The sequence below is a fragment of the Neodiprion lecontei genome, chromosome 3 (assembly GCF_021901455.1).
Source record: "Neodiprion lecontei isolate iyNeoLeco1 chromosome 3, iyNeoLeco1.1, whole genome shotgun sequence".
Taxonomy (NCBI): domain Eukaryota; kingdom Metazoa; phylum Arthropoda; class Insecta; order Hymenoptera; family Diprionidae; genus Neodiprion; species Neodiprion lecontei.
Genome location: NC_060262.1, coordinates 1421836 through 1441584, shown reverse-complemented (window position 1 = coordinate 1441584; position 19749 = coordinate 1421836). Strand labels below are relative to the sequence as shown.

At 41.4% G+C, this 19749-nt stretch overlaps 1 long non-coding RNA gene across 3 annotated transcripts in view; it reads left to right on the top strand.

Annotated features, from left to right (window-relative positions):
• The window catches only part of LOC124293382, a 43604-nt gene that overhangs the window by 9045 nt on the left and 14810 nt on the right, over positions 1-19749 (top strand). Inside the window, exons 1-2 of one of the 3 annotated variants that reach the window (XR_006903325.1) lie at positions 14700-14833; positions 15305-15392. This is a non-coding gene — a long non-coding RNA (uncharacterized LOC124293382). Of the gene's footprint in view, positions 1-14699; positions 14834-15304; positions 15393-19749 lie in introns of those variants that run through there. The other 2 variants (XR_006903324.1, XR_006903323.1) reach the window with 2 other exon arrangements.

Here is a 19749-nt window from a genome sequence, read left to right as displayed (position 1 = left end):
AGGAAGTCGTATCAACGTGTGGGTGTTTATACGATGCATAGCGCGGCACCTCGTCGTTACTATACTTATACCCTATATAATACATATTTATTATATATCGCCGCAGATACGTCGAACAATTACTCTAGCAGCGGTTCTCAATACGGCGAATCAAAAATTTATCCGTCACCTATGCACAGAATTCCTGTACGTATGATGCAAAATGTTATTCGATCGTTGAAATCTGGTTGACGTTTCGCGCAAAGTCAACGTCGAACCAGACTCTGACGAAAGCGAAAATATTAAAATAAAAAAAAAAACTTGTACGTGATAAATTACGTTGATTGGAAAAAAAAAGATAAAAATAGACCTCGCCGTGAAGAATTATTTATACGTTAATCTTCTATTGTGTCTATTATAGCCGGGCATGTTGCAGCATAGAGTACCTTGTAAGGTAGCTTTTGACGTTCGGGGATGAAACGAGACTGAATTTAGCAGGCGAAGGGACAACGAAACGCGTGAAATTATGTCGGAGCACGTACCGCATCTAGGTGCTGGACCGTATTTTATTATTTATTTCGGTCGTTACCGTTCTGACGACCAAGCGGAAATATTATATACATATATATATATACACATACACATATGTATATGCGTCTGTGTATATTATATACGTATTTTACCAAAATGCTGACCGGAATTTCAAATATTGCGACGACGGATCGGGATGCTTCCTATGCACGCAATATTTTGTCGTTCTACCGTACACCCAAGATATTATGTAAACATATATATTGAAAATTTAAAAAACATGCACACCATTATTAATCGCTCTTCGTTATACAATTACTACATTATCATTGCTACATGCGCGGGGAGAAGAAGAAGAGCAGATTTTAGTCGAAACTATTGGAAAAGACGGACAAGTCAGGGTTTTTGGTAAAAAAAAAAAAAAAAATGATCATTCGAGAGAATGCACAGGGTGTGCTAAATACGTAGACGCAATGTATATCCAACGTGCGTATAGAACGCACAATTTTACCAGGTGTCATTCTACAACCGTCTATTACACATTTATCTCCTCTGTATCATACTCGCGTACGTACGTAATTATGCATGTGTGTGTACGTTGGTGCCCTTAGCAGTCGGAGAGTAGGGTTGAAACTACCACTCGCCTCGTGCTTTTTCCCCTCGGGCAGGATAGATACCAACGAACGATGAGGCGGAGTTGCTGGGGGAGGAAGCGAACCGGCTCCTCGACATTACTAAAATGTCAGAGAATGTCACCCGTCTCATAATCTATGCCAACCCCTCACCGAATCCCAAACCCTCGCCACCCGCCTCGCATTCCCCGAGAGAAAGAGAGAGAGAGAGAGAGAGAGAGAGAGAGAGAGAGAGAGAGAGAGAGAGAGAGAGAGATGGAGAGATTAATTTCCTTATATCGTTAAAATGATCAATTTCACGCTACTGTTTATTATCCAAGCGTCTTACGTGGGAGATGTCGTGGACATTCTGTTTCTTTTTTTTTTTTTTAAAGTTTCGCATCCCCGCGCTATTCGTGCAACTACTCGTTGTACCGCGTTCGAGCGATAGTATCGAAAAAGGAAACCAAAAATGCAAAATCAAAATTTCGACCTTTTTTTGATGGTATTTTTTTTATTTTTTTTTTTACATTGTTTTGTTGTTTTTTTTTTTTTTAAACCAGCTCCAACTCCTCAAGCCGGTCTTCGCGCCTTCGCGAGGAGGATATTCATTTAAAATCAATGTTTCATACGTCTGTAAGGCTTCTCTCGTTAGCCTCTGCAGAGAGGGATACCAGAGACATACGATCGCGAAGGGTGAATGTGCGTATACAATACTTGACCACGCGTACGTGCGATATATGTATAAACACACACACACACACACACACGCGCGCGCGCGACCAAACCTTTGGTGAATATAGAGTCAGCAACATCGCCACGTGGGTAATTTTTTCACCCGGATGTTAAAGAACTGCGGAACGCGTTTCGCCAATTTACGTACGAAGGATCGATGAATTCTGATGAAATTCATTGAACTTTAGATCGGCTGATTATAACTCCTCGTGCATAAGCACAGGAGATAATTGTTTCATCACCGGGGTACGTAGAGTTACTTGGATTACGATCGTCGAGACAAAGTAAGTTTATGTTTTGTGTTTTTTTTTTTTTCTATAATCAGCCTCTGTAAAGTTGGGTGAATTTTATAGGGGGAGGGGGGGCATCGATGTACACGCGTGTATTTGTATATCATATACACGTAACGCGTGTCACATTTATACCCAATTTGTAAGCCTAACCCAACCTGACGTTGACGAAATATGGGCCATTTGTGTTCAAGCTACACCTGTGTGTACCTAATTAACGGTGACTTAGCTTGACTCCCGACACTTGAGACACGCCGGTAGATACGTATAACATATCATAAGTCGACTGAGAGACTGAGAGAAGTTGGCGTCGCGCGGTACACGAATATACGTGTATATTTTCAAACAGAAGAAAAATTATTTCTCCTTGGCATTTTATTGAACGTGAATTTTGACGAAAGTGGAAGAGAAAAAAAAAAAAATGTACGTATTATATTCGATTCGCTTCTTCTTCCTCTTCTTCTTCTTCTTCTTCTTCTTCTTCTGCTTCTTCGTTGATGTTTGCTTTTTGTTAAACGAGGGTGGGGTGGAGAAGAATCTGTTATTTAAAATCTCCGGGGTACCTTAAGCCCCGTTGTTCATTCATGCGGGAGAATTTCGAACGATGCTTCAGAGTAGGATAGTGGCAAAGATATCCAAGGGAGAAATGTTGCGGGAAAGGTAAAGGTGGGGAGGGGGGGGGGGGGGAGGCAAATGGATGAACAAAAGATGAAGCGCGGTGGTGAGACGAGCCCTATATTACAACAGAGAACCGGAAATGAAACGATTTTTGTCACAGGCTATCTCTCACCTTTCCTTTTCTCCCTCTATCTTTTTTTTTTTTTTTTTCTTTTCTTTTCTTTTCATTCTCTCGCTGCACGGAGAAGGTGAAACGAAGAAGAGATTACACGTAAGAGACGTTTCGATGCTCCGCGAATGGATCCACGTGGAACGATAAGAATCATACAAGTGCATAGGAGTTGCCGAGCCGAGTCGAGCCGTTTGTCGGAGCGTGAAAAGCAATCTTATTTTCTATCCCTTGAACCGCCGGATGATGGGGGGGTGGGGGGGGAGGAGGAGGAGGAGGATTTGACGCACAATGCAGGAGGACAATCGACGTCATAGGTTATACACGTGAGAGGGAAGAATATCTTTCGTCTGTCGACAACAACGCGACACAAACTGTTTTATACATATATGGGTATATTATACGGTATACATTTATCTACGATTACGACGTATGTTAATAAATTTGTTTTGTCCATCGTAGGCTTCTGGAGGATATAATAATACAACGCGCTATGCACGTACAGCGTTGATTGTCAATGTTCGTTTTATGTCACATAGTGCGGGCTCATTGTTAGGCGATGCAAGGGAACGGGATGAAGATATGCGTATTTCATATTCTTCCTCGTTTTATCTTCAATTTTTCTATTGGTATTCTTACTTTTCTTTACGGGGGATCGGCATAGGGGTCGATAGAAGAAAATCCGTAATACGAACGCACATTGCTGGCGTTTTATCCGATATAAAAGAGAAGAGAAGAGAAGTGAAGTGAAGTGAGGTGAACTGAAGTGAAGTGAAGTGAAGAGAGCGGCTCATTGAGAATGGTGGAATAGAGAAATTCATCCTACAATAGGAAAATGCGGCGTGCGGGATCGTGTGATGTCCACACAGTGGCATTTCAAACAGCAACGCGAATATCGATGTATCGCACAGCAGTACGTGTCGCGTATAATGCAAGTGCAAGTCGCTCGTTCGAGAGATAAGCGAATTCCAGCTTTAACTCGTGTGACACATAATATTTATACACGTGAAAACCTGCATTTGTTTTTTTTATTTAATTTTTTTTTTTTTATTCCCTTATCACTTTACTCCAACCTAAAAGCTTTGCTGAAAAATTGAACACGGAAAGCGACTTTAGCTTACCATTTATGTAAATTAGTGATTGTATCGGTATGCGCAGAGGCGATGTTCGATAAACTTGTCCGAGGTGATAATCTGAGTGAAGCAAAAGTTTCGGGAGAATGAAGTTTGAACGTTGCTTTCAGTTTCTTCTTTTCCTCTCGAACTCACCGAACGAAATTAATCGTTCGTGAACGAGGTTTAATATTTTTTTTTTTTTTTCTTGCGTCAGATGTAAAAAAGTTTTCTCTTCAGTTGGAGAATATTTACAAAAAGTTTCGTATTTTTCGAGAAAAATCAATTTCTGTGCGCTTTTCGTTGAAAATGATGACTCACGATTTCCGAAAAATTCTGAAAAAATTATTTTCGACCCGTTCGAAAAAAGAACACACACAGTTTTTTCCCCCTTCGCAACTTTTTCCCAAACGTACAATTCTCGCATCGCGGAAGATGAGATCTAAAATACATACTTCTAAACGGTGGGTGGAGAAGATTTGAAAAAATTAGAAAATGTATATTTGGTGGAGTAGAAGTAGGAAGTAAATCGGCGACCAATTCGGCGGAGATCGGGGTCAAAACTCGTTCACGTTCGTTTGGACTACACCACATGATATATGTATATATATATATATATATACGTGTGTGTATATATTGGATAATAATACTTCCTTAATACTTATAAATATATTTGACAGAGCCAAAAGCGAAAGAGCGAGCACGAGCAGACAAATACATACAACACAAAAGGTAGACACACACGGGAAAAGTTGCAGCAGTGAAAGTTCGCCAATTTGCGAGGCTTTTGCTCTCTTTCTTCTATATACAATACAGCAACCCACCCCTGCAAGAAAAGCCTATAACGGTGGTTAGTGTCAGGCCAGAGCTAGAGAACGGCCCTCGGACCTTTTGTATCCATCCCCTTCCACCTCCACCCACCCCCCCCCACCCCTCTCCGCACCTGCAAAGGAATTATTATGATGTCTGTAAGAAAATTCTGCAGGATAAAGAGCGTCGTGCAGAAAGGAAGAAAGAAAAGGGTGGAAGGGAAGGAAGAGGAAAAATGGAAGGAAGAGGTGGGCGATAATTCTTCATATCTCGGTACACGATACACCATTATACGTGTGTGTGTATATATATATGTGTATATACGTATCGTCCCAGGGAATATTGCATCGCGTATTCAAATAATACGTATACTTGGACCTATAGCGCAGCATTGTGCGGAGATGAAAATGCAGAAAATTATGTTATGTAATGATAAATTGCGTAGCCACCTTGGTATAATTGCGATGCGGTAAGCGAATGATTATTATAAACGAACGAGTTTATAAGTATATGAAGAAAGAATCTGACCCCTCGATGACGGGGTGACGGTATCGATGCGGATTCCGCAGTGATTTTTCACACGTAACCTGTACTATATTCGAATTTCGAATTGTGTGCCCCTTGGGTGACAATGAAAATACAGACTGTCACGGGGAATCGAGAGGCGAGTGTGCGAGTCGGTCAAAGCGCGGGGAAATAATAAGGCTAAGGTAGCAGCCGTTCGTCCCCAGGGGATGAAAATACGAGAGAGAGAGAGAGAGAGAGAGAGAGAGAGAGAGTGAAGGAGGAAGAGAAGCAACAAAAAACGACCAAGCAAAATAAAGAACAAAAGTTGCGAGCTGCCGGATCGCCGACGCCGAGTGCTTTTCCGGCCTGAGGCTTGACGCCGTTTCGGTTTTTCTGCCCCTGTATACATATGTATAGTATGTATTTATACTATATATATACACATATATATATATATATGTATGTATGCATGTATGTATACAGGTACGTATAAGCCGCGGATACACACGCGTACGATTTTCGGCCGGCTCGCAATCTCGCCAAAGTTTAATTCTTCTTCGCTTCGACGTTCTCTTCCACTTTTTTTTTTTTTTTTTTTCCTCTTTTGCTTTTCATTATTGTTGATCGTTTGTTTTTTTATTTATTTATTTATTTTTTTTTATTTATTTTCTCTTCGGGGCTATTTTCTCGCTCTACTTTGTTCCACCTGTGCTATCGTTTTGTTTTTACAGTGGCGTTCCTTTTGTTCCCTACTTCTTTCTCTCTGTGAATTTGTACATTTTTTTTTTCTCTCTCTTCTCATTTCCTTACGCATATCCGCGAGTTCGCGGATGATCAAAAGATTTTCGTTTACACTGTGTATACGAGATAAGGGAAGGAGGAGGAGGGGGGAGGGGGGGAGGGTTGATCAACAAATGGAGTCAATTAAAACGAGCCTCTCTTCGCAAAAGGAACACGCAGCTTTTTATTCGTTTATTTTTTCCTATTTGTAAATCTACGTACCAGATAAGAATAATGACCGACAAGTTGACAAATCATTGTAAATAATTTCATTGAAAAACGTGGACATATTTTTTTTTTTTTTTCCCCTCTTTATTCCTCTTCTTGTTAATTATATTGACAAATCATCGGCGAATAATGAAGAAAAAAAGAAAAAAAAAACAATTGAACTTAGGTACGCGCATGGAAATTTATAGTGTCAAAGTTTGTATTTCACAGTTTTTGTACAGATTAATTTCTCACCCCTTGATGATAATTCACCCGGCAGATAATTCGTGGGCAAACATTTGGGTTAATTAATTTGTCCGGGGAATTTCTGGATTATTTGCAAAAGGAATTCGTTGATATACGTAAGCTTGTGACTCGACGCCGGTGGATGTCGTAGACGATAACTTGAATCGCGACGTGTGATAGCGACGATTAAACCGCACCGACAGTCGCCGACTTGTTTGACAGGTGTTTATAGGTGCCAGAAGCAAGCCGAGGGTTCCTTAAAACGGCGGCATTTCCAGTCAGGGAATGAGAAAGTAAAGGGGCGGGGAGGGGAGAGGGTGGGATGGGGGCGAGAGGGGGGGGGGGTGGTTCGGTTGGGTTATGGGATTTAAATTAGACGTCGGTGTGTTTAATTGTGGCGGTATCTTATCTGGGAATTAATTTCATCCCCGGATCCTAAGAGCCCGGTGAACTCGGCTAGACCGTAGAGGAGAGAGATTTATAACCTCGCCCTCCGAGAGGCCGAAGGCGACGAAATTCCGACGTTTTACGTGACGCGACGAGGTCGGACGACAATGTCTCGCCGTTGGGAAAGTCCGGCGAAAAAAACGTTTCGGAGACAGTAATAAAGTCGATTTGAAAAACTCAAAACGAGCACCGTTTCGTTGATGACAAAATATCTCTACCGATCGACGTCGAATCGAATTGAATCGAATCGAATTGAACACCCTAAATTCGATCCTGTAATTTTGTAAAGATCCCATCAAATTTTGATTTTTTTTTTTTTTCTCAATCAATTTTGCGCGAGAGATAAAGAGAAAGGTAGAGAGAGAGGATGGGGATGAGAGAGACACGACGAACGATGTAACGCATTCCGATAAGCTTCTCATCCTCTCTGTGTATATATATATGTGTGTGTGTATATAGGCGTTACGCATACTTCAAAGCTGGAATTTTTTCATTATTTTTCCCCAACGGTACGGAAGAATAATGAAAATATGAATAAATGAATAACTCGAAATTTTAACCCGTACAGCATCACGCGCTTCTTCCGGTTTCTCGTCGAGCTTCGCGTACAACCGTCATTGAGTTTGTTTTTATTTAATTTTTATTTTGTTCCTCCTATCGTCGTTACATGATTAAATGTATAAGCGACGTATAAAACATGAAACACGACGTACCTAACCAATCGATGTAATTCGGAAAGATTTCCTTTGCGTGTAAAATTATTCGACGATATTGAAAATAGATTAATGACAAAATTATTATTCCCTGTATTGATTAAGAGAACATTTAAAATTGATTATTCAGCCATATTAATTTCTATTTTCTCTTTTATTCTTCACCCTCGAAAACCGATACATAACGGAAACTCTGCGGTCCGTCGAGTACCGTCGGATGAAATTGACGTGTATATGCATACACATATATAAGTATGCATGTACAGGAGGATCGAACGATCGTATATAGATACATTTTACACAGACACAGGTATAATCCCCATTCCCAGCGGAGTTAATTCTCCTCGTTGCTAGTTTGAAGCGTAAAAAAAAAAAAAAAAAAGAAGAAGAAGAGACGAAAATGTTGCAACGGTGAAAAAAAATCAGACTACAGCGAATTAGCCGGCGATCGATCGGCTAATCTTCCGGCGGTTTCTGTCATGTGGAAATAAACCGCACTGGAGAGTTGAAAATATCGAATTGAAACACATGTTAGGTACGGATGCGACGGGTTGATATTATCATACTGTTAGTAATTAGTAATTTGACGAGTAAATGAAAAATTAATCGGACCGAGGACGAGACGTATTTTATTTAGCTACCCACGCAATTTCGCGCTTATTGCGAATGAAAAATAAGGCGTGTCAAAACGAACGCACGCGTTATTGCGCAATGTGACGATAATTGTAGTCGTTGGTCGTTGCGGCGGCGGGCACATATGCAGCGTAGAAGCTGAGGGTATGAGCCAACAGCGGCATGGATAAAACATCACCTAAACGGTTATTTCCTCATTAGAATGCCAGCCGTCGAATCAAGTAGTCGCGGTGTGCGAGCCTCGGCGGCTTCGACGGCTTCCCGACTTCCATACTTGGTCCGAATTTTATGAAACCGACTTCCGGTCGGACACCGTTGGAAAATCTGCGCCTCTGAAGACGGACGCGCTCGTATCAATCGGGAAGACACGGCGCACTGACTCTGCCCGAGGATCAGCCGAGGAATCGAGGCTTATAACCGGCAGCTGTGCTCCACATTTCAAGGATAGGATGTATTCTTCGCTCTTTGTTGCTTCGCGACAAAAGAGGCGCAGAGGAGGAGAGGAGAGGAGAGGGCGGCCTCAACGTTCGACAAAGCCGGCCGCGACCCCGTCCCGAGTCTATGAGCATTCAGAGGCATGCATGCACGTTTCGCCCTCTTTTTTTCACCCGGTTCCACGGCTCGCTCCATGTGACGGGGATATGGAGAACCAGAAGAAGAAGCAGAAGAAGAAGAAGAAGAAGAAGAAGCAGAAGAAGTGGAAGTAGAAGATCTTTTTGTCCCCGAGCCACTCGGCTCTGCCCATCGACTACAGGCTGATACACAACTCGTAAAGTCGTTCAACACCATCGTTTTCAACCAGAACGATCAACGCCGAGAGCAAAGCTCGGTTGTACACTGTGAATAACGGTGATGTTGGAATTTGGCGAAGTTGGACAGCGTGAACTGTCAGAGCGGAGGAACGACGTGGAATCGAACACCGAACACCGTCTGTAGAACGTTGGTGGGTGAGAATCTTCGAAACTGTCCATACTTTGGACGAGTCAAACCGCAAGCCAACCTTGAAACCCTTCGAACAACCATCCATTTGGCAAATTGAATGGAATACAGCGAGTCGAGAGGACGTCGATAGTCGAAAATATTTTGACGCAGAACTGGGAATAACTTGAAAGTTTCACAGTACAGGTACTCGGTCCAGTTTTTCCAATTGTACGGAAAACGAGAAGAGGAATTAACAGTGACGATGAAACGGTCTAGTTACGGTGTTTGAAAACAAGTCGAATCTAACCCAGCCAAGCATACAAGCGACCGAATGTAACGTGCTTCGGAGTTTCGTTGATCACGGTTGAAAGACTCTGTAGTAAAAAAGTCTGCGGAATAAGACGCAGGCAGTTTTGTTCCTCATAGGTCGGAAAAATCATTCGCTCGCACGTTGCACACACGTGCGTTTCTCCGGTATTTATGGACGCGGTGTCGCGTCTTTTCCATACCGTACCCCAGATCCGTCTGTGTGAAATTCCTGCTTGCACTTCTGCATTGTAAACCGCACGAGCTTAGGTACGTGTGTGAAAGTACCGGTTTTCAGGGATGACTAGAGGCTTGGGGTACGCGTACCTACCTACCCACCAATGCGCGTCTTTCATCCGCGTTTCTGTCTTTGAGAAGGGGACCCCGGCGATTGCTGATCCCCGGGACTAACGGTCGAACTCGTTATTCTCTTCCTCCGGGACCACGAGATTCCGATCCGTCATCCTTTTATCCTGATTTTCACTTGTGCGCTGTCAATGGTCACGGTATTGAAATTGAAAGATCCTCAATCCCGTCGACATAATCCATTCAACACTGGTTAGAATCAACTTCGCAGCTGACAACGCTCGAACAACTCTGAAATTAACCGGCTCTGAGTTCGCTCTGTTCTCGTAACGATTACTTGCCAGGAATCGTGGATTCCGAATGCCCGTTTCAATAATACACTCAGCAGAACCACGCAGACGGGTGTGTATAATTCCACCACTGCCGGATCTTAGTGCCCCACAATCCGGGAATAGATTGGATACGGGGACTGGTTTTAGCGTTTAGATAGATCGGTAAACCTGTCACCAGGAACATATTATTACCCGGGACACCGCGGCCCGGAACAATTGCCAAAGTTAGACGATCCGCCGGTTGGCTAATCGGACTAATTGCAAATTTTTGGCACCTCGACCCGGGAATAATTCGAATGCCAGAACGGAAATCTAGTCTTCCAAAGTTTTCACCTGACATTATTTTCCCATGCGGCTCCTCCAGCGTTCGTTTTAAATAATCGTATCGTTGTATAAAATGTTGTGCAAACGTGGAACGATGTCTGTTCAATGGTTACGTCGGGGTGACGTTGAGCTAACGGAGGCAAAGAGGAAAAAAATTGTGATTAATGAAGGAGATGAAGAAACGTTGCGGAATAATTGACCGCGGAATTCTTTCTTCTTCTTCTTCTTCTTCTTTTCCAGCTGCGCGTTATGTTCGTAAATATTTGTGCGTCGGGCAAGAGAGCGTGAGTACTAAATTGGTGTGTTAGTGTAAACGGTCAAGGGATAACTGCCAAGCTGTTTCACCGTCCTCGTCATGCCGGCGTGCCGTTGAAACGTCCGGCAATAAATCTATTAGTCGGTCAAGTGTTGCTGTTTATTGTGTCCCGCTACGCGAACACGAAGCGTTTCTTACTTTTATTGCAACTAATGCGACAACGTCTCTTATCGCTTCACGGTCAGTCGTTCCCTGACCATTCGGAGCACGGACGTTAGATCGAAAACGCGGATTTTCCGAACGGCTCGACGTCGATAGTTCTCTGCTCAATTGACGAAGATGAACAATCATCCTCCGTTCACTCGCTCGTACTTGCAACTGTGGTATCGATCGATTCTTTGATCAATCTTACACTCTTGACGATCAATTGGGTACGATTTGACAAATGTTGTTGGCAATTGCACGGACCGAAGTCGATCGATTGGGACAGAATTTTTTAAACATCGCTGTATCGGAAATGATAATTTCGTAAACGTGAAAACAGTCGCGGAAGGGTATCTTTGGTGACGAAAGTTCGCTTCAGGCGATTTACGGAGAATTTATTATTACGGATCTGGCAATATATATTTTGCATCGCGTAACGTTGACTCGTTAAAGTTGGAGACGTCAGCAGGCAGCTAACCGTGTGACTGAGATAACAAACTCATATCTGGCAAGTGTTGTGTACGAGTGCGTCGCCACGGACGTTTGTTGAAACAATTAAACGGCAAAGATAGCTTCGCCTATAGCGTGAAACGACGTAAAATTTTACGAAATACTTTTACACCCGGGTAATCCGTGTACACGGTCGGAGAAAAAATACCTTGGGCGTTGTTCGTTCTACCAAAGTGCGCTTCGAGTACAATTTTCGAATTCTACGTATCCGCAGCCCGCAATCGCTCGACCGATAGAGTCAAATTTGAACAAGAGTTTCGGTTCCGTTCTTATCTACCTCAAGAATGACGGATCCGAGCATCCGTCGCCGCGTTTCCGGTCAGCGTTCAATATATATATTATTTTTTTTCTCGATAAAACGTGGAAACGGAACTCGTGGTTATTTAAAAATTTTCACCGTACGTAAATTTTCCGTCGAATACCGAGAAAATTCTACCGGTTTCTCAGGGCTCGGAGAAATTCTTGAGACGTCGCTGGATTCCGGGGGTGAGAATTCTACCCGAACGGAAACTTGACCTTTGTGAAAACGTGGGTCCTCTCGCCTCTCCGAGGGTTCTAGGCCGGGTTTTGCGACAGAATGGATCGTTGCAGGTAGCCAGGCTAGCTGGCTGAGCTAAGAGCGTCGGGATGAAAACTTTTCGGCGGTTCAAAATCTCTCAAATTGTTCGAATACCGGGAAATTTCTGACCGCGAGGCGGTTAGAAAACGGTCCTCCTCCCATCCGAGTCTCTTCTCACGACTCTCGCCTCACTCGCCATGTGTTTGTTTAGTCTTTACGCCGCCGCTGCTGCTGCTTCTGCTTCTGCTTCTGCTTATGCTTATGCGGTGGCGATGATCTAACCAGACGTGCCACAGTTCGATTAAAATACCGCTCTACGAACTTCGTGGTCGCGTCACGTCCTTCTCTCCCGTATCATCAAAACGCGGCATCGAAGCGCAATAGTGCCAAGATTTGAATCGAAGCAATGATTCGTGGGGATAAACGAGCTTGAGAAAGGACGCGGGGAACGATGTGAGGAAAACCACGTATTAATACTGCCGCATGGAGTAAAAGTGATTTATCAAATTTTCGATGTACGTTGTCAGGTTCGCGCGTTTTTGTTTATGCAATAATGTCCGGCAATAAAATCGAACGATATAAGCCAGGAGCCAACGCTCGTCCACGCGATCAGTTTCTGTGTAAACTGGACATTTTTAACTATCGAGAAAAATAGAATCGTCCGATTCGGGTGATTTTTCTTTTCCCCCGCCTTCTTTTTGCCAATATAAGTATGAAAATTCTTTCACGCCGCGCGCAGCGTCGGAACCCTGGAAATAGAGAGAGAGAGAGAGAGAGAGAGAGAGAGAGGGTGATATTATCGAACCCGGGAAAAAGCCCGTAGGTACCATAATTTACCGCATCACGGGGGTTGGTAGCTCGGTTAAACGGCGAAGGAAAAGTAATATCGGTGAGTTTGTGTTGGCATTCCGTATACTTATAATAGATGCGATATTAAACACACAAACAGATATTATTAACCGGAGGAGGGTGCAGGTGAGGCGGGGTTTTTTCTTGTCTCGCGGGGAGGGAGAAGAGGGTGAAAAAAAATATCATTCGTGATCTATGGGGACTTAGTCATTAGTAAATGAGCGAACCCTGGGGTAAAATCGAGGGGGGGGGGGTGGTGGTGGTGAATGTGGAAGGGATGGAGGCGGGAGACCAGGTGGTATCTTTGCTCCGTTTGCAGGGTCGTTATTAAAGGTACATGATGATCCACAAGTATAATAATTTACGCAAAACGCGAAGGAACGAACGAACGAACGAAGGAACGAAGGAACGAAGGAACGAACGAACAGCAACCCCTCTTTACAATACAAGTAGCAGGGAGCGAGGGTGAAGGAGGAGGAAAAAGGGGCGGGGAGGGATTGGAAGCGGTAATGCTTTTTGTTAATTATTACACCAGCCGCACACTCAGGGGGCTTAAAATAACCCATAAATAATCTACGATAGAATACCTTGGCGGCAAGTTCGCGTATACGTGTATCTATTTGTATATTCAGCGCATGCTTACGCGTGCGTGTGTGCGAGGTAGCGAACGGTGTTACACCTTAGAAATTAACCCGCAAGTGTTCGTGCACCGCTGGTGTTAAGCGAAACGATATAAAATTCAAACACCTGGTAAACGTATGCGTCGCAATTAGCTCGTTAATGAGAATTAATGAGGGGAGAAGTGCAGGGGTAAGGAAACACAGATATTGCGCGCGTTAAACTTTGCCAAAAGAGAAGAAGAAGTAGAAAAAAAATCGAGTTTTAGAATTTGAAACTGCCTCGTTCGACGTGTTACGCAGGATTCGCAGAATAAAAGCGATTCCCAAAGTTTCATTGTAGTGAGATTTGTGATACTGAAAAATCTGTGTGTTTTTCAAATGATTTGGGCAATTTTAAAATGAACATTTTTTGCTCCGATTTGTCACGTTGATATTAAAATTTGTTGCGGTAAAGCGGATGAAAAAATTTTCATGTTACAAATGGATTAAATCGCTGAAACAACACACATTTTTGAGTTTCGCGATCCTTGAATATCGAACGATTTCGATAAAATCCGTCTTCTTTAACACATTGAATGAAAGCAGCTTCGAATTCGAAAACTCAATTTTTCTTTTCCACGGTCCGTGTAACGTGCATACACGCAAAGATAACGAGGAACGACGAAGAATAAATCGAAAAACTGTGACGATCATTTATTATTTACTTAATGCGTATAATTTTTTCTTCAATTCTTTCACAGTTTATATACACGCGTTGTCGAGTAACTGCAAAATAAAAATAATAAAATTTAGGTTACAACAATAGACTCGGTGTAAATAAATACGTCGAAAGACCGTTAAATTTTTCATCATCAATTTATCGTTCGTTTACATTTCACCGTATTTAAAATCTATTAAATTCAAGAATAAATAAATAAATAGATGCAATAAATTAATTGAACCACGTTTTGCATACCTAGTTACTTGTATTTCGAATTGAAACTAATAATAACCCCCCCCACCCCCGCTGTTACATGTATTGAATGTATAGCGACTTGGCGACTAGAAGTGGGCGGGTGGCAGGGAGGGGGGTGGGGGGTGGGGGGGGTTCAGCTGATAGCGTTGAATAATCCGGCAGTCTACCTCGCGCCAGCTAACCGTGAGCCTCGATATTGAAATTCTCGATAAACGAATATGTGATACACGCTATTACATTATACGTATAACACATATACATATACATATAGGTATATATATATATAAACGATAGGTCAAATTTGTACGTTAGAGGATTTTATCCATATGGATAATAATACTAGCAATTAACGCGAAGACGCCTATGCATACATAATTTTTTCGGGCGTTAATTTATTTCTCACACGCGAATTTTCATATATGTTGCGCTTTGTTGTTGTTGTTATAATTTGTGCTGGCGCGCAGTGTGAACTGGAACGAGGACCTCGGTCATTCATTGAATGAAATTTACCGCTCGTTACGCAACGCGCGTATTTTTATTGTTTCGTTTCTCTGGCCTTAATTTTTTTTTTTTTTTTTACCCATTCGGTGCAAAGTGTGAAACGTAGTTTTTTTTTTTTTTTTTTTTGTTTCAAAACGGTTACGTACGCAATTGTCAGTAACAATAATAATTACGATGGTATTATTATTAATAATAATAATGATAATAATGATATTTTAACGACGTGCGGTACAGTGAGTGAATTTTCTTCTTCTCTTTTTATCGTCGATATAGTTTGTGGCTGAATGAGATCCGGTCGAGAAGCTGATAACGTATCGTGTACACGCACACTCCATTCCGTGGACCGCCCCAACTCAACTTTGTAAGTATAAATATTTCTGCCGTTTACCATTTCGGTTGTTTTTTTTCTTTCTTTTTCCATACTTTAACCATGTTTTTACTTGTACTCGGAGGATAAAGAAAGAAAGACCTACGCGTATGTCGTTTCGCTTAAACGGTGCGATAACGCAATCGTCGTGTATAAAATCGGGTTATAAAATTGTAGGGTCTTGTTGTTATTACACGCATACAACGAATTATTTAATCAAATACATATGCCACGGGTACGATAGTATTTTATTATATATCGTAATTTTCGGAGTATTCGGTAAATATTATCGCTACGACGACGCGTTAGCTCTGGCGAAACGAGGAGAATAATTATTTCCGCGTGTATAATGCACGTAATATCTCTACGTGTGTTTATAAATATTATACAACGTGATGTAAGAATTCGCGTGTACGTGCAAAAATTATTTACGTTACGATCGGCGTTTCGCGGGTAATACCTGATTAGTGACGACGATTGTTATCGTCGTGGAAAAAATAATATTTTCATTGTATGGAATTTTTTTTTTTCTTTTTTTTTTTTATTCAACACACACGCGCAGCGAATGCAGGCTCAACGCTTATCGTACACACACGTGTCTATATGTATAGTTTATCTACGCGCAGACGTATCGATGGTTCAACTAATAGGTATAGTTCGTTGTGCACGTTTCGTATCTTATACGTGCCTCGACGCATTTCTTCTGCCTATCTTTTTGCGTCCGCGCGTGTGTGTACGGATCTAGATTAGCCTAATCGTCACGTCCGCTCGTCGTCCCCCTTCCCCCCCCCCCACCCCCCTCCCCGTGCTTGCGCCATGTCGCAAAAATCCTCGTGATATGGGCTCTTGCGAATTTTTACTTTTCACCGATGCGAGAAAAGTGAAGGTTTTTAGAAAAATTCCGGTCTGTGCGACAAACTGCCGCTGTGATCGGATTCTTACATTTTCATTGTGGGTTAAAAGTGTCGCGAGATACGCTGAGAAAAATTTCATTCGTTGACGGTAACTAGAAAAATTCAGTAAAATATGTATCGTTGAAAATAATGTTTGAATATTGTTGGAATTACGAAAAACTAGGTACGCGTAAACATTTTGCGCTATCGTCGATACTTTTTTTTTTTTTGCTGATTGCAACGCAAAATCAGTTTGCGAGGTTTACATTGATTTTTTTTTTTTTAGTTAAACGAGGCTTTAACGTCAATCTATCGTTGCACGAGCATTAAATTTTCGCAACGGTTAGAAGGAAATATAGAGTAACGGATACTAGAATTTCTGTTAACAGCTATAAAACTATCCACGATAAAAAAATGATGAAAATAATTGGCAAAATTTTTCTCGATGTTGTTTTTTTTTTTTTTTCGTTTTTGTCGCTTCTCGCACACCTGCGACGAGGAAATTTCCAGCTTTTACGCATGTATAATTAACCTGCCGGAGAAATTAATTATCTCTGCGAAAGTTGTGAAACTTGTCACTTTGGTCACTGTAGAAGGAGACCCTCTTTCTTTGCTCGCGTGCGCACCTCTCGACATGTGGCTGTTGCCTAGTGACGACCTCTTAACTCCCCGCAGACGGCGTTTCGTTACTTAAACAGTGAATAGTATGCGTACCCATTATACGCACAAGCGTATAACCTACGTCTTTAATAAATGTAGCACCTAATTATGAAACTTGTGTAATTGGTTGAATTAATCTTTAACGAATACGTGCAACGTGTGTTTGACATTGTTGGAGTTGAAAAATTGATACTTTTCGTCAAACATTGTGAAACACGATATAGCCGAACATTGATAATTTTTCGAATAATTATATTCGAAATTTACAAGCTCGTGTTTGTGAAAATTCACGAAAAGTGACCGATGGAATTATAAAAATAAAACCCTGTACGTCGATACTTCATTTCAAATCGCAGCAAAATGATTGAAAATTCAACAGATTCGTTCAATTCGATTTCTACGATGGTTCGGTAGGTTATATTTTATTTCGTCGCGTTGACGTCGTTCCATATTTTGTTATACAATATTGCACAGATATCGATTATGACGAACAAATGTAATCGACATCGAATTGACCAGCGAAGAAAAAAAATTTTTAAATCTGTTCCCAACGATATTGTAGGGTGAATATACTATTGCAAATAACATTATCCGCGATACAGTGAAATCCAAATCGATCCACTTGGTTTTTAACAATCATCGATATCCAAGCCTCTTCTTTTTACAATTACATTATCTTGTATTTTGAAATATCAGGTATGTTGATAATTTGACGAATAGTCAACTCAACCTTCTCAACTGTCTCGTTTTTACTAGACAATTTTCTTTTTCTTTTCTTTTTTCTTTCTATATACGTTATTTCATACCTTTACCAAGACGCGAACCGTGCCAGTGAGTATAATTTTATCCGGCATCCTCTCTCTCTCTCTCTCTCTCTCGTCATCAGTGACGCAGAATATGTAACCTCGTCGAGTGAGGTATGTACTCGGTATGCGGATAATACGTATGCAAATACACACACGTATCACACATGCATGCATATTTCCTACCCGGCAGGCTGTGCAAAAGTGGTGTGGTACAGAAACGGGAAGGGTTGAGTTTCGTTCTCCGAGATTTTTTTCCAACTTGTTCCGGTCGCCGACCGCGTACGTTTATACGTATAGACGAACATACGTAAAGTATGTGCAGTTACTTACAGCCACGGTGAAAATGGTATGTATTACTTATGTAGAGAAATCGCGGGAGTGCGGATAACGGTTCGCTGATAAGTGTTCGCCTTCCGGTAGAATTCTTTTGATGCCCTCAGTTTTTCTATTTCTCTCTCTCTCTCTCTCGTTCAGGTGTTTTTTTTTTTTTTTTATTTACTTTTATTTTCTTTCCCTTTATTATCACTCTTTACATTCGCCGCGTTATAATTTAATTAACGAGGTATCGGCATTGTCGTTTACGCCTGGATTCGGACTTTGTTCGAACAATCGAACGTTATTCCTGTACTGTGTTGAGAATTTGCACCAAGAGTCGCACGACAGGTGCGTGTGATTAACGTGGCTTTGTCAAGTTGTTGAACGAACGATTGAGAAAAAATCACTCGTTGATCGTTGCGAGAATGATACTGCTAATTAACTTGCCTGTTTCACTCACGTATTTACTTTTTATCGAGTACTCGTTACTAACGTGTGCACAGGTGTTCCAACTTCCGCGATCGGAAATAAATGGAAGTCGAGGAACGGCTGACGAATGTGGTATAATATTTTTCAAAACAACAACGACAACGTTAACCAAGCTTCGGATATTACAAGGAAATTTTTTAAACGCGTTCGATCTGTCGTTAAATTTTATTATTGTATGTTATTATTGTTAATATATCTTCGGTCCAACGATTGACGTGTTGGTGCATTCTTGTAAATGCCTCCTTTTCGGATCCTAGAGATTCGAAAAGTTCGAGATTCGTTGAAATTAGAACATAACACCGGAATTTTTGAAAAGTAAAAGGAGACACGATTATACATTTGAAAAATTCTTCGACAGATGGAACAGATTTTCAATACATTCGATTTGTTTATTATTGATCTTCAGAGGATAGTAAATTGTTTTCAGATATATCGCATCATCCATGATGTGGAAAAAAATAAAATAAAAAATCAATTATACAAGCACGAATAATTTCTTTAACTAGAAATTACAACGCATGTCGCAAACAAAATTCGTACAAAGATGAAAATTACAGCGCAAGCTCGTTATTATTCGCAATATTCTCATCTCACCGTCAATTTCTTCTTCTTCTTCTTTTTTTTTTTTCTTTCCTCTCTTTTCGTCTTTGGTACTAAAATTTTCCTCCCGTTTCCTTATCCTTTTACTCTTTTCGCTCAATTACAAACCTTACCGCTCTATACGTATATACCTAACGTTTTTTCGACCGTGAAAACTTGCGAGTCTCTGCGAACCGTGCTTGCAACTTTCTTTCACGCGTGCATAATACGCGTACATGTATGCATATTAGCACGTAAATACGTACGCAATTTATACGCATACACGTAATGTGGATACAAACTCTGTGAGCTCACATTGCATGCCGTACGTTATCGCAGCGCTAATTACCGCCGGTGTGACGTACATTAATGTACGTACGTACGTATGTACATATATACGGGGCATTCCTCGCCAAGTCAGGGAAAGGTTGACCGTAACATTTTTAAATTTCAATCAATGATTTTTTTCCCACGTTAGTACGGTTCCTGAAAATATTTTAATCATTTCTTCTGTTTTACATGTCTGTTAGAAATCTAGTACAGTGATAAAATTCTGCCGCGAGTACGAAAGATGAGACGATACGGACCGAAAGGGGAAAATTTGTATCC